The sequence below is a fragment of the Sciurus carolinensis genome, chromosome 9, assembly GCF_902686445.1.
Source record: "Sciurus carolinensis chromosome 9, mSciCar1.2, whole genome shotgun sequence".
Taxonomy (NCBI): Eukaryota; Metazoa; Chordata; class Mammalia; order Rodentia; family Sciuridae; genus Sciurus; species Sciurus carolinensis.
In genome coordinates, this window is record NC_062221.1 from 31,594,119 (window position 1) to 31,606,553 (window position 12,435).

Genomic DNA, 12,435 nt, shown 5'->3' on the forward strand with positions numbered 1-12,435 from the left:
TGTGTCTGTCGTGATATTTCCTTTTTCATCCTGAATTTTAGTAATTTGATTTTTCTCTCTCCTTCTCTTTGTTAGTGTGGCTAAGGGTTTATCAATTTTTCTTTTCAAAGAATGAACTTTTTGTCAGTTTTTTCAGTTGTTTCTTTTGTTTCAATTTCTTTGATTTTAGTTTTGGTTTTAACTATTTGCTGTCTTCTACTACTTTTGGTGTTGCTCTGTTCTTTTTCTAGGGCTTTGAACTGTAGTGTTAGGTCATTTATTTGTTGACTTTTTCTTCTTTTAATGAATGCGCTCCATGAAATGAATTTTCCTCTTAGTACTGCTTTCATAGTGTTCCAGAGATTTTGATATGTTGTTTCTTTGTTCTCATTTACCTCTAAGAATTTTTTATTTCCCCCCCTGATGTCTTGTTATCCATGCATCATTCAATAAGCGTTATTATTTAACTCCAGGTGTTGGAGAAGTTTCTGTTTATTTTGTCATTGATTGCTAATTTCATTCCATTATGATTTCATAGAATACAAGGTAGTATCTCTATCTTTTTGTATTTGCTTAGAGTAGCTCTGTGGCATAACAATGGTCTGTTTTAGAGAAGGATCCATGTGCTGCTGCAAAGAAAGTGTATTCGCTCATTGATGGCTGGAACATTCTATATATGTCTGTTAAATGTAAATTATCGATTGTGTTATTGAGATCTGTGGTTTCTTTGTTCTATTTTTGTTTGGAAGTTCTGTCCAGTGGTGAGAGAGGTGTGTTAAAGTCACCTAGTATTATTGTGTTGTAGTCTATTTGGTTCCTGGAATTGAGAAGGATTTGTTTGACGTACATGGATGAGCCATTGTGTGGGGCATAAATATTTATGATTGTTATGTCTTGCTGATTTATGCTCTCCTTAAGCAGTATGAAATGTCCTTCATCCCTTCTGACTAACTTTGACTTGAAGTCCACTTGATCTGTTATGAGGATGGATATTCCGGCTTTTTTTGCTGAGTCTATGTGCATGGTATGTTTTTTCCCATCCTTACACCTTTACTCTGTGGGTATCTTTTTCTATAAGATGAGTCTCTTGAAGGCAGCATTTCGTTGGGTCTTTCTTTTTAATCCAATCTTCCAGTCTGTCTTTTGATTGATGAGTTCAGGCCATTAGTATTCAGGGTTATTATTGAGATATGATTTTTATTCCCGGTCATTTTGGCTTCTTTTTGGTTTTTAACTTGATTTCGTTTCTCCTTTATTTGGTTATTCCTTTAGGTAGTTCCTCCCTTTGCTGAGGTAAGTTTTGCTGGGTATGATTCTTGGTTGGCATCCATTTTCTTTCAGAGCTTGAAAAATGCTGTTCCAGGCCCTTCTAGCTTTTAGGGTCTGGATTGAAAAATCTGCTGATATCCATCATATTGGTTTCCCCCTGAATGTAATTTGATTTTTATCTCTCGCAGCCTTTAAAATTCTGTCTTTATTTTGTATGTTAGGTATTTTCATTATAATATGCCTTGGGTGTGAGTCTATTGTAATTTTGTACATTTGGTGTCCTGTAAGCCTCTTGTATTTGATTTTCCATTTCATTCTTCAGATTTGGGAAATTTTCTGATATTATTTCATTGCATAGATTGTTCATTCCTTTGGTTTGTATCTCTGTGCCTTCCTCAATCCCAATAATTCTTAAATTTGGCCTTTTCATGATATCCCATAATTCTTGGAGATTCTGTTTCTGTTCATGATTTCTTACTATCTTCTCTGTTTTCCCATCTTGTCTTCAAGATTAAATATTTCAACTTCAGTGTCTGAGGTTCTGTATTCCAGGTGTTCTATCCTATTGGTTATGCTTTCTATGGAGATTTTAATCTGGTTTATTGTTTCCTTCATTTCAAGAATTTCTGTTTTTTTTTTTTTTTTTCAGAATCTTCATCTCTTTATTGAAATGATCCTTTGCTTCCTGCATTTGGTCTTTTAACAGTTGATTGGTGTGATCATTCAAAGCCTACATTTGCTCTCTTATCTCATAGTTTGCTTCTCTGATCATTTTAATTATGTACATTCTGAACTCCCTTTCAGACATTTCTTCTGCCATGTTGTCATTGTAATTTATTGATGTAGCATCTAGGTTTGTTTGGGACACTTTCTTCCCTTGTTTTCTCATATTGCTCATGTATCTTTCCCTCTAGGAGTACAAATCTGCGGTATTGCAGTTACCCCCCTGTAGACTTATAGTGTCCCTGCAGGTTTCTAATAACTCACCTCCTAGTCTTCAGTAGCCTGAAGTCTTGGGGGAACTTGTTAATGCAGTGACCCAAAAAGAATGCTGCACCTCTAGGTATGGTGGCCTCCAGGTAGGGTATTTTCCCTGCTAGTGGGCACAGGGGCCTCCATGTGTTGATGGATGGTCATCTGAAGGGACACTAGACTGCGGGCTGGGGCCCGGCTGGTCTGGGCCTGGGTCTCTGAGCCTACCTCCCTGGTGTGGAAGTCTTGCCCGGCAGCTCTACACTGGGCTCATCTCTCTGAGCGTACTTCCCCGGCAGGGTTATCTCACCTGGTGGCACTGCACTGGTCCTGGCTCCACGTACTCCTATTTTAATATATTATGAACAAAATCTCTCTCTATGAGCTTAAATAAAGCAGTCTCATTTGTTTGGTCAGCATAGTGAAAGAGGAGAAAAGGTGTGAGTTTCAGCGCTGGTCAGCACAGCATAGCACAGCACAGCACAGTGGAAGACTGAGTCATGCTATTTTGCCTAGGCTGTCCTTCAACTTGTGGGCTCAAGCAATTCTCCCATCTCAGCCTTCCAAATAACTGGAATTATAGGTATACGCCACCATGCCTGGCCGAATTGATCTTTTTAAAACTGTTCCTTTCTTATGTTTCACTGTGATTTCCAAGTAACTTTAGGTAAGGAATTTAAATTGTTCTTCCTTTTTCTTTCTTCATAAAATGAAATTGATATATTTCTACTTCATAGCAGGAGGACCCAGAAGAACTATATTCTGGGATGAAAATACATGAATACTTTGCAGTGGAGGTTGAAGTCATGGGCATGATTTGAGGAAAAGTCTGCTTTATGCTCGATATTTAAAAATGACTGTAGCTGGGAAGTTCTTTGTGTATTTCATCATGCTGGTGCTTGATTTTTCAAGGAAAAGTTTGATAGAATTATTCTTCTGGAACTCTTGATTCAATCTACAAGATTCTGAGAGGCTTTAACCCAAAAGTCTTTAACCAAGATAGGGTATGCAAAGATCATGCTGTTTTCCCTTTCTCTGGAAGGGTGAGAATGCTTGACAAGTCTAGCATTAGAGGAAGTGTTTAGTCTGTGATCTCAGGAACTGGAACCACTGGTCAGGATTTCTAACACAATGATTATAGGTAGCAAATGTACCCCTAGCACATGGCTGCATTTAGCAGGAAGTGAAGAAATATGAATGTGAGAAAATCCCTGTCAACCATATAGGAAAGTAGATATTTGCACATGTCTTTTACTTATGTACCATTTTTTCTGCTAGGACATAATGTCTGTTAATATGTTACTTAAAAATATGTAAGGATATTCAGTTTGTTCAATTAGGTAGAATGGTTTTTAAAACTTGTTTAAGGGTCAAATGACATTTTCTTTTTTTCTGAACTGTCTTGATAAACTGAAGTTTTCTGTGTGTCATATATCTACTTCATGTAGTTAGTGCCATTTAACATGTAAATGTTAAAAGAATTATATTCCAGCTCCCCCAAATTTTGCAGAGGCAACAGTCAGTTTTACTCAGTAGTAGTTATCTCTTGGTGGTTTCAATTTTCTTCTTTGGACTGTTTGTTTTTTTGGGGGGTGGTACTGGGGATTGAACCCGTTCAAATGATAGTCAAGTTTTCTACTACTGAGCTACATACCCAGCTATATTTTCCAAGTTTTAAAAAATAAATTCTGGCCCCAGTCACTGAGCCACCACCAAGGACACAGCAGCCTCCCCCAAGATCCCCCTCTCTTCCTGATGCTTGGTCCACACACCCGCCCCCGAGGAAAAGGAATCATATGGTATGTCTGCTATCTAGAACCTCCAGTTTTTCGATCCCTTTGCTGATGCATTAAGGATAATGACCTGGTTCCTGCTGGCGCTGAGGATTATATCCATATAAGAGTTCAACAGAGAAACAGCAGGAAGACCCTTACCACTGTCCAAGGGGATCGCTGATGATTACGATAAAAAGAAACTAGTGAAGGCATTTAAGAAGAAATTTGCCTGCAATGGTACTGTAATTGAGCATCCAGAATATGGAGAAGTAATGAAGCTACAGGGTGACCAGCACAAGAATATGTGCTAGTTCCTGGTAGAGATTGGACTGGCAAAAGACGATCAACTCAAAGTTCATGGATTTTAGGTGCTCGTGGCTCACCAAAGCTTAAGTGAGGATTTCCTTGCAGTGAGTAGGATTTCCCTTCTGTCCCTTGTCACAAATTTAAAAGCCTCACCTTTTGTATAATGTAACTTTTGGGGGTTCGCTTTTAACTTGGACTAGTGTAACTCCTTCATGTAATAAACTGAAAAGAGTAAAATAAATAAATAAATAAATATCCATTATTTTTGTAGTTAGATAACATAAAAAAAACTTAGCACTGTTCTGTGAACACAGCAAATAATATTCCCCATCCTTATGCACTTCGACAGCAAATTTAGCTTGTTAATTTAGCATCACATATGCATTTAAGCTACAAATTTTAATTTTCAAATCTTAAACTATTATTCTGTAATAACCCTGGACTCAGAGATTCAGAAGTAAGGGAAGTGAGCTTGATGCAATGGGACAACATTATTTTGAAAAATGAGTTTTTGACAACTCAATTGTGCAGATCAAGTAAAATGAGGCAATAGTATAGCTTACTCATGTAAGAAACTTTGTTTATAAATCTATGGAAAAGTAAATATCATTTATTCTCAAGGGTTTTATCTTTTAAAAACCACATCTGCCAAGATATGCTAACTTGCTTAACTCAAAAGAGAGGTAAAAGAACGAACTATTGGGAGGAGCTCACAGAGCTAGGTCAGTGGCAGAGCAATTATTTAACTGGTATGAAGCAATGGTAAAGAAGAAATAGAGAGAAAATCAATTTTTTGCTAAAAACAGACCAAACATTTTACATTTTGTTTAGGGTAGGGCTCTGAATAAGGGTGCACACATATTTAATCCTGTGGATAGACACTGGGGCAGTGAAGGGTTGTATATGCTTTGGGTTCTTTTTACATAGGAAAGGTAGTGTGTTTTAAGTTAAACACCAGAAACTGAAAGGCAGAGAACTCCTACATGGAAATACTATTCAGATACTGCAGTCATCTTCCTCATACTCCTCTACTTTCTTGCATTCTTATAAATAGAGGCTTTCAGAATGCATATAACCTTCCCTTTTGTTTCAGTGAAGAAAGAGGCAGAGGAAGAGAGTTGTTTTAAAATATCTAGATTTCAATTAAATGAATCTTCTTAAGACTAAAATATGTTGGTGGGCAGGGAGAGAAATGTAGATTTTGTGTATATATGCATATGTCAACAATCAACAATTTCATTTTTTTGGTGGAACCTATTGACCTCCAGTTGAGGTATTATATATTTATGAGAACAGTGAGCATTTTTTGTTATGTTTGAAAAAACAGAACATTTTATGAAATTAAAATTCATTTTCTTCTGAAGATGTAAATATGGACTAAGAAGATGTAATTAAAAATGTGAGATTGAAAGGAAGACAGAGAAACTATCTTTTTTAAGCCTAACTAAGTAAAGGTTCTATAAAGACAGAATATTTTTAGTTTGATGTTAAAAATGTCCTCAAATTCATTAATTTCACATTGAAAACAATGGTCAGTGGAGTTCTTTTCTGTCTGATATTTATCTATGATAGAGGAAAAACAGGGCATTATCTAGTTTCTGTTGAGCTTATAGGGGAAAATATGGAAGACTATAAAGAGAGAAGTTGTGTTCATGCTACTTCTGTATTCCTGAACAAATGGATAGCCAGACATCTTCATCTTTTAATGAGGCCTCCATCATCATATCTGGGAGCTTGTTTGGCTTCCCTTCTGACCCTATTTTGGACTTAAAGTGAGAACTTCGAATTCTAGTTATTCCTCAGTGAAGCTCTCCTTCCTTCTAATTGTTATGTCTGAGTCTTTTTTTTATTGGTAATTATTGATTAGAATAATAACGAATAATCTCTTTGCTTATGAGTTACTAGTGATTATAGATTCTTATTGGTGACATTGCCATAGAGAAGAATATGAAAAAGACCTTAAGTATAGGAAGTGGTAGAAAAGTAATGAAGAGAAAAATAGGAGCAAATGAAGCTTGGATTGATTAGATAACTTTTTAATCTGTGACCTGTGAGGATGTATGTGAAGTGGAAGGACTCCCCAACATCAACTCCAGGAGAAGAATATAAGATTATATGCCACACTGCAGAGTTTGAGGACTCACTGAAGTAAAGGTAAGTGAATGTCATAGTAACGTTTGTTTTAGCAGTAATTGATATGAGAGTTGCTGGGTGAAATGGTTAGAAGAAAGGCAAGTTCTGTTGAGATGCGGGGGAACAAAAGCTTCTATGAGAGGATCAGTGTTGGTGAGTAGAGAGGAAGAGATGTCTGTGAAGACAAAAATAGTTAAGATGTGGTGACAATAATTGCATCTGTGTGATAACCAACATCTGGATTTTTGCATAGCCCCGTTCTTCCTCAATAGTAATATGTGGAAGAACACAATATTTTAATATTCAAATTATTTTTAATTGCTTTAGCGATGGCACTTTTTTCTTGCTTTTGTAGGTCACGTTCTAATTTTGGCTCCATAAGTAAAGATTTGAGTTCTTTAATGGATGGAAGGAGACATAATAAGCAAAGCTAACTGAAGATCTGCCTTAGTAACTGAGAGAGCTGTGGTGCCATTGATAGAATGTAGAGGTGTTGAGACAGAGAGTTGTTGTGATTGGGGCAGGGGTGGTTTGTTGTAGATGAGTTCAGTTTTGGATATATTTAGATGGAGGAGATGGTTGACCAGATAAGTATTTCTTCTTGCCTGTAACCTGGAATGGATAGTAGACATAGGGACTGAAGTGGAGATTTGAGAATCAGTTATGTGGAGCTCTTGGTTAAAGCCATGGAATATAGGCTGTTCATTGAGGACTATAGAATGACCACATTTAGCAGTTAGAAAGAAAAGGAGTATTTAAAGAAAGATGGTATAATAGCATGGGAAATTTATTCTCCAGATTGACTGAATCAAATTACACTCCTGTTGGTGGTAGTGCATTATAGAGTGTTCCTTAATTTTACTGCTGGGAAGAAAGCCTGTATTTTGTGTACTAACTTCTCAACAGGGGCAAGGCCGTAGTGATGTATTGCAATCACCTCCCCATCCAAGCGTAGACCTTTTCTTCTCTGTTCCTTTCCAAGTTTTGCTCCCTTGGTATATATAAGTGTTGTTAGTACTGGAACCTGGGAAATGTAATCATAGAAAGTCTTACTTGGTTAGCCTGACGCGCTCTTTGAGAACTGCCAATTGAGTTGCTAATTGGTTTAATGGCTTATTACTATTCCTAAAGCCCTTCTAACATCTCATTTGCTTTGTTTTGTTGGTTGTTCTGCCTAATCCTAATAATTTGTTTTTAATTTCTGCAGTTTAAAAAAAAAATCAGAATCCTTGACTCCAATGTCATTGTCATGTACTGTCTGAAGCAATGGATTGCATTTTTGTGTATAATCTTAAAATAGCTTCATTGGCATTTTATACAGGGATTCTTTTAACATAACAAAACAACGAAAATAAGTAGGTTTCTCTGAGAAATATTAGTTTCAAACAGTGCAGCTAAGCATCCTAAAATGGATGTGGGATTCAACTTTCTCAGTTTTGCTAGATTAATTATGAGTCATGCATCTGTTTTCTACCTTTCAAAATGTTATTGTTTTCATTATATTTTGTGGATTTCTCTATGTTTAATCCCATTTTATTCTATTAGAATTTTGAAAAAGGACCAAACTGAATGCAGTCAATACACCTTCTTTTAGTAGTTATGGTATTATTATTTATTGAATTCTTACTAGTCAGTTATTGCACTACATGTATTTCCTGTGTAATTTCACTTTATTCTGTGGACAACCTTAGGGGTAAAGAGGTAAAGGTAGGGTCAGAACTGAGGTCTTCTGGTGGCACAGCCCGTATTCCTCCTACTGTACCACGCTGTACTGTTGTGTATTTTTTTTTTTTTTTACCTTTTTATAACACTATTAATTATAAGCTATTTTTAATAAAAAATAAATTACCCAACACAGTAATTGTTCTTTGCAATATTTACCTTTTAGCTTTTTCTAAAAGCTGACTTCTTAGAAAATCATGAACTTAGATATTCTTTGTATGAAGACATTAGTACTCTTTTAATGAAAACATGAGGTAGTTTCAGTATTCTGATTCTAAAGGACTCTAGAACTTCATCATTTGAATAAACCAAATATTTTCTGTTATCCTTGCTCCTTTGGTTATTGCTGTTCCTTACAAGACACTTGCCATAATTAGGGTCCTCAAAGAAAAAAGTTCCCGGGGATATATTATGATATTTTATGTATATTACAATAAAAGCATATATAACAAGAGTGTTTTGGGGTCTTAAGATTTCGATTTGGGCATTGGTGTTTAATGTTATTTTATTATCTATAGGTTATTTAAAAGTTAGCCTTTTAAAAATAGCCTATTTATTCTCTATAAGTAAACTTCCTTCCTAAATTTATTGTGTGCATTTCAAAATGTTGTCTAATAGAAATTACTGTACTTCAAATGGAGTTTTATGTAGTTCCATGAGGGTGAAAATGTGTTAGTAATAATGAAAACGAGCATGTATCCAGATCTAAGAATGTTGCAAATGACTGAGCTGAGCACAGATGCTTTGGTACATTTGTTTAGCAAACAACTGACTGTATGGTCAAGGCACTATCCTAGTCTTTTCTGCTTAAAGTTGAATGCAAAATTCAGAAAAGTTGAATAAAATCTCTAAAAGGACTACATTTAAGGAAAACAAATTGAGATCAAAAAAGGAAAAACATACAAATAAAAACCATGAAACGAAAAGGAATATGAAAAGTAAGTTTTAGAAGACAAAGAAAATTAAAAAAAGTTGCTACTCATGAAAATGAGATCAAATTATCTTCTGTTATCTTAAGTCAAAAAGAAAGCCTGCTTTATATAAATTAGTATGCATAATTTGTGGAGCACTGGATTCCTGGAAGGTTGCCAGAATAGCTTTTGGTGAGATGAATTCTAGGGGAGTTCTTATTTACAGGAAACCAGTTAATGTTGTTTTCTGTTCTTTACTTGTTTGCTTCCGTTGATTTTTCTTAACGTTCTTCTTGATTCCAGATGGCTAGAGTAGTGAGAAAGTTCTCAAAAATAGTTGGTTTGTGAGATATTGATAAGAAGTGTTCAGGTTCTTAATCTGTTGTGCAATGTGTAAATGATTATACTTTAATTGCCAGTGTGATTGTTCTGTGGGAGGTAATTAGGTCATGAGGGTGACACTCACGTGAATGAGATTAGTACCTTTACACAAAGGGGTCAGAGAACTAGTTAGCTTTCTTTCTGCCATGTAAGGATACAATGAGGAACCAGCCATCTGCAGTCTGGAAGAGGACCCAAACAAGAATCTGACCATGCTGGCATCCTCATCTTGGTCTTCTAGTCTCCAGAACTGTGAGGAATAAATTTCTATTATTTATAATCCAGCCAGTCTGTGATATTTTGTTATAGCAGTCCAAACTATGACAGAATGCTTTTTAAAGTAGTGACATGATTGATGATATTTTAAATGCATGTTTTAGCACTGTTAGTGTGTGATGAGGGCAGGGAATTCTTTGATGAGGTAAAGGTCAGGGGCTGGAATCCTATGGGTGTCAGCTTGCTCATTTTATGACAAAAATCTTCTCTTTTAACACTAACTCATCACCTGACACAAGTAGGCCCTTGGGTGTAAGGAGTACCAGATGAGACAATGTGGATGGAATAGTGCACCTCCATCATTAGAATCATGGCCACAAATCAAGCTCTGTCACTGAAAGCCGCATTGGCACTGTTTAGTAATCTATATGGACAGACACAAAACTACTAAACAGAGATGATTCAAGTCTATAATAGTATTATAATACTATTTTTTGTAACAAGATTTAAATGTATTCCTATGTGTGTATTACATATCATTTATATTTATTTTCTTAAATTTTTAGTTTTAACTGATACACACAAATATAAAAGTTGTACATAATAACATGGTACTATGTAATTTTTGCTACATGTATGCATTGTGTAATGTTTAAATCAGGTGAAACTTATCTCCTCAAACTTACATCATTTCTTTATGGTGAAAACTTTCAAAATCCATTCTTTCAGCTGTTTGAAATGTATAGTATATCATTGTTATCTAAAGTTACCATACCATGCAGTAGTACTCCAGAGCTTCTAGCTCCTAGCTGGTATACACCAAGAGTTTATAGGGTTTCTCTTGCTAGCAAATTGATATTTAAATTTAGTCTCTTTGATATTAGCCATTCTTAGTGGGGTGAGGTGATATCTCATTTTAGTTTTAGTTTACATTTACCTGATTATTAGTGGTGTTGAACATTTTTTCATGTACCTGTTTGTATGTCTTCTTTTGAGAAATGCCTATTTACTTCTATTGTCTTTTTTTTTTAGTACCTGGGATGAACCCAGGGGTGCTTAAACACTGAGTCACATCCCCAGCCCCTTTTTTTCATATTTTATTTAGAGACAGGGTCATGCTAAGTTGCTTAGGACCTCCCTAAGTTGCCGAGGCTGACTTTGAACTCGTGGTCCTCCTGCCTCAACCTCCCGAGCTGCTGGGATTGCAGGCATGTGCCAACAGGCCTGGCTGTATTGCCCATTTTAAAATCAGATTATTTATTGTATTGCTATTGAGATCTTATAGTTCCTTATATATTTTGGACATTAGCCCTTTGTCAGGTGTGTACTGTGCAAGTACTTTCTCCCATTTTGTAGGTTGTCTCTGTGTTGTTGATTGTTTTCTTTGCTGTTCAAAAGATTTTTAGTTTAATATAATTCCATTTGTCTATTTTTGCTTTTGTTTCCTGTGCTTTGGGGATTCATGCCTTATGTTTATATTCTCCTTCCTTTTTTGGGCCTTATTTTATTTTCTTTGAGTATAGCTTTTCCTTTTTAAAGTTATTTTTGGGATCCCTAAATATCCACATTTTAATTTAACTTTTCTTAATTTTGAATTCCATTTTATGCTCCAGGGCTAGGACAGTGCTGTAAATATGGAAATAACTCAGTTGGTTAAACAATATATCAAAAAAAATTTCTTTTGCAGTCATTTCATTCATGTGTAATATTCTTGTATCCTGATGTAGAGTAGCTTTCCTTATTCCTGATATATCTTTATAGGAAGATAGATAAATAGACAGCCTCTCATAATGGAGTAATTTCTATTTGTTAGCATTTTCTACTTGAAATCAGCATTTGAAAGCCTATAGTAGGACCTTAAGAGGTCAAAAATCTGTCAATAATAATGCTACTGATAATAGTATTAATAAATTGATGATGATGATGATGATTGGCATAAATTTTAGGTTGAACTACATGAAAATGCCAATATTTGACCATGACCTGTGAAAATGGCATTTTTCTTATAGGTTAGCCTAAAATGATAGTAATGATAGCAGCTCATTTGCGTTGATTGCTTACTATGCCAAATGATTTCCTGCATTATTGGATCCTCCCACCTCTTGAGCAGATATTGTCACTTCCCCCATATTGTAGACAAAGAGGAGAAAGTAACTTCTCTGAAGTCACTTAGAGCAGCATTCTTAATGTTTTACTCTGTTATTTGCCTGGCAGAGTTGATTGAGCCTATAGAATGTGACAAGACAAGAAGGAAGTTAGGAATATTTGGCTGTTAAAAACAGTGTCAGATCTAACACTTTTTTGATCTAATGGTATTGTGAGGTCATTTTATCATCACAAGAGAAATGCACAAAAGCTCCTAGTTTGTTTGTTTGATTTTGGTCTTTGGCTGATATTTGTGAACACTCAATAACAACGCCCAGCAGGTGCTGTAAAATGGAGCAGGTTGTGGCCAGCTTCTACGGTATGAATACGGATTATGATCCTTTTTCCTTTTGGTTGCTTTTGATAACCTTCAACTTTTCTAGGCAAGAGTTTGCCTTTTGGTGTAGACTTTTAACACATAGCTGTGTGTAACTGCCTAGCTGATTTGCATGACTCAGATTGCTTTCTGCCTAGGTGTGTGGCACCTTCCAGACTCTGCTGTAAAGAGCTAGTTTTGCTCCTCTTGGTTAGTCTGACCACCCCTGCTTTGAGATGACTGTCAAGATTCCATTGTTTTGAGACATACCCCCATCATCAGTAAATCAAGTCTGACTTCTGAGATGAGT

At 35.8% G+C, this 12,435-nt stretch overlaps 1 protein-coding gene and 1 pseudogene across 3 annotated transcripts in view; both read left to right on the forward strand.

Moving 5' to 3' along the window:
- Positions 1-12,435, forward strand: part of Ppm1l (protein phosphatase, Mg2+/Mn2+ dependent 1L) — a 499,143-nt gene that overhangs the window by 232,854 nt on the left and 253,854 nt on the right. The window lies entirely within an intron of this gene.
- On the forward strand, positions 4,022-4,363 carry LOC124992382 (eukaryotic translation initiation factor 1-like; annotated as a pseudogene).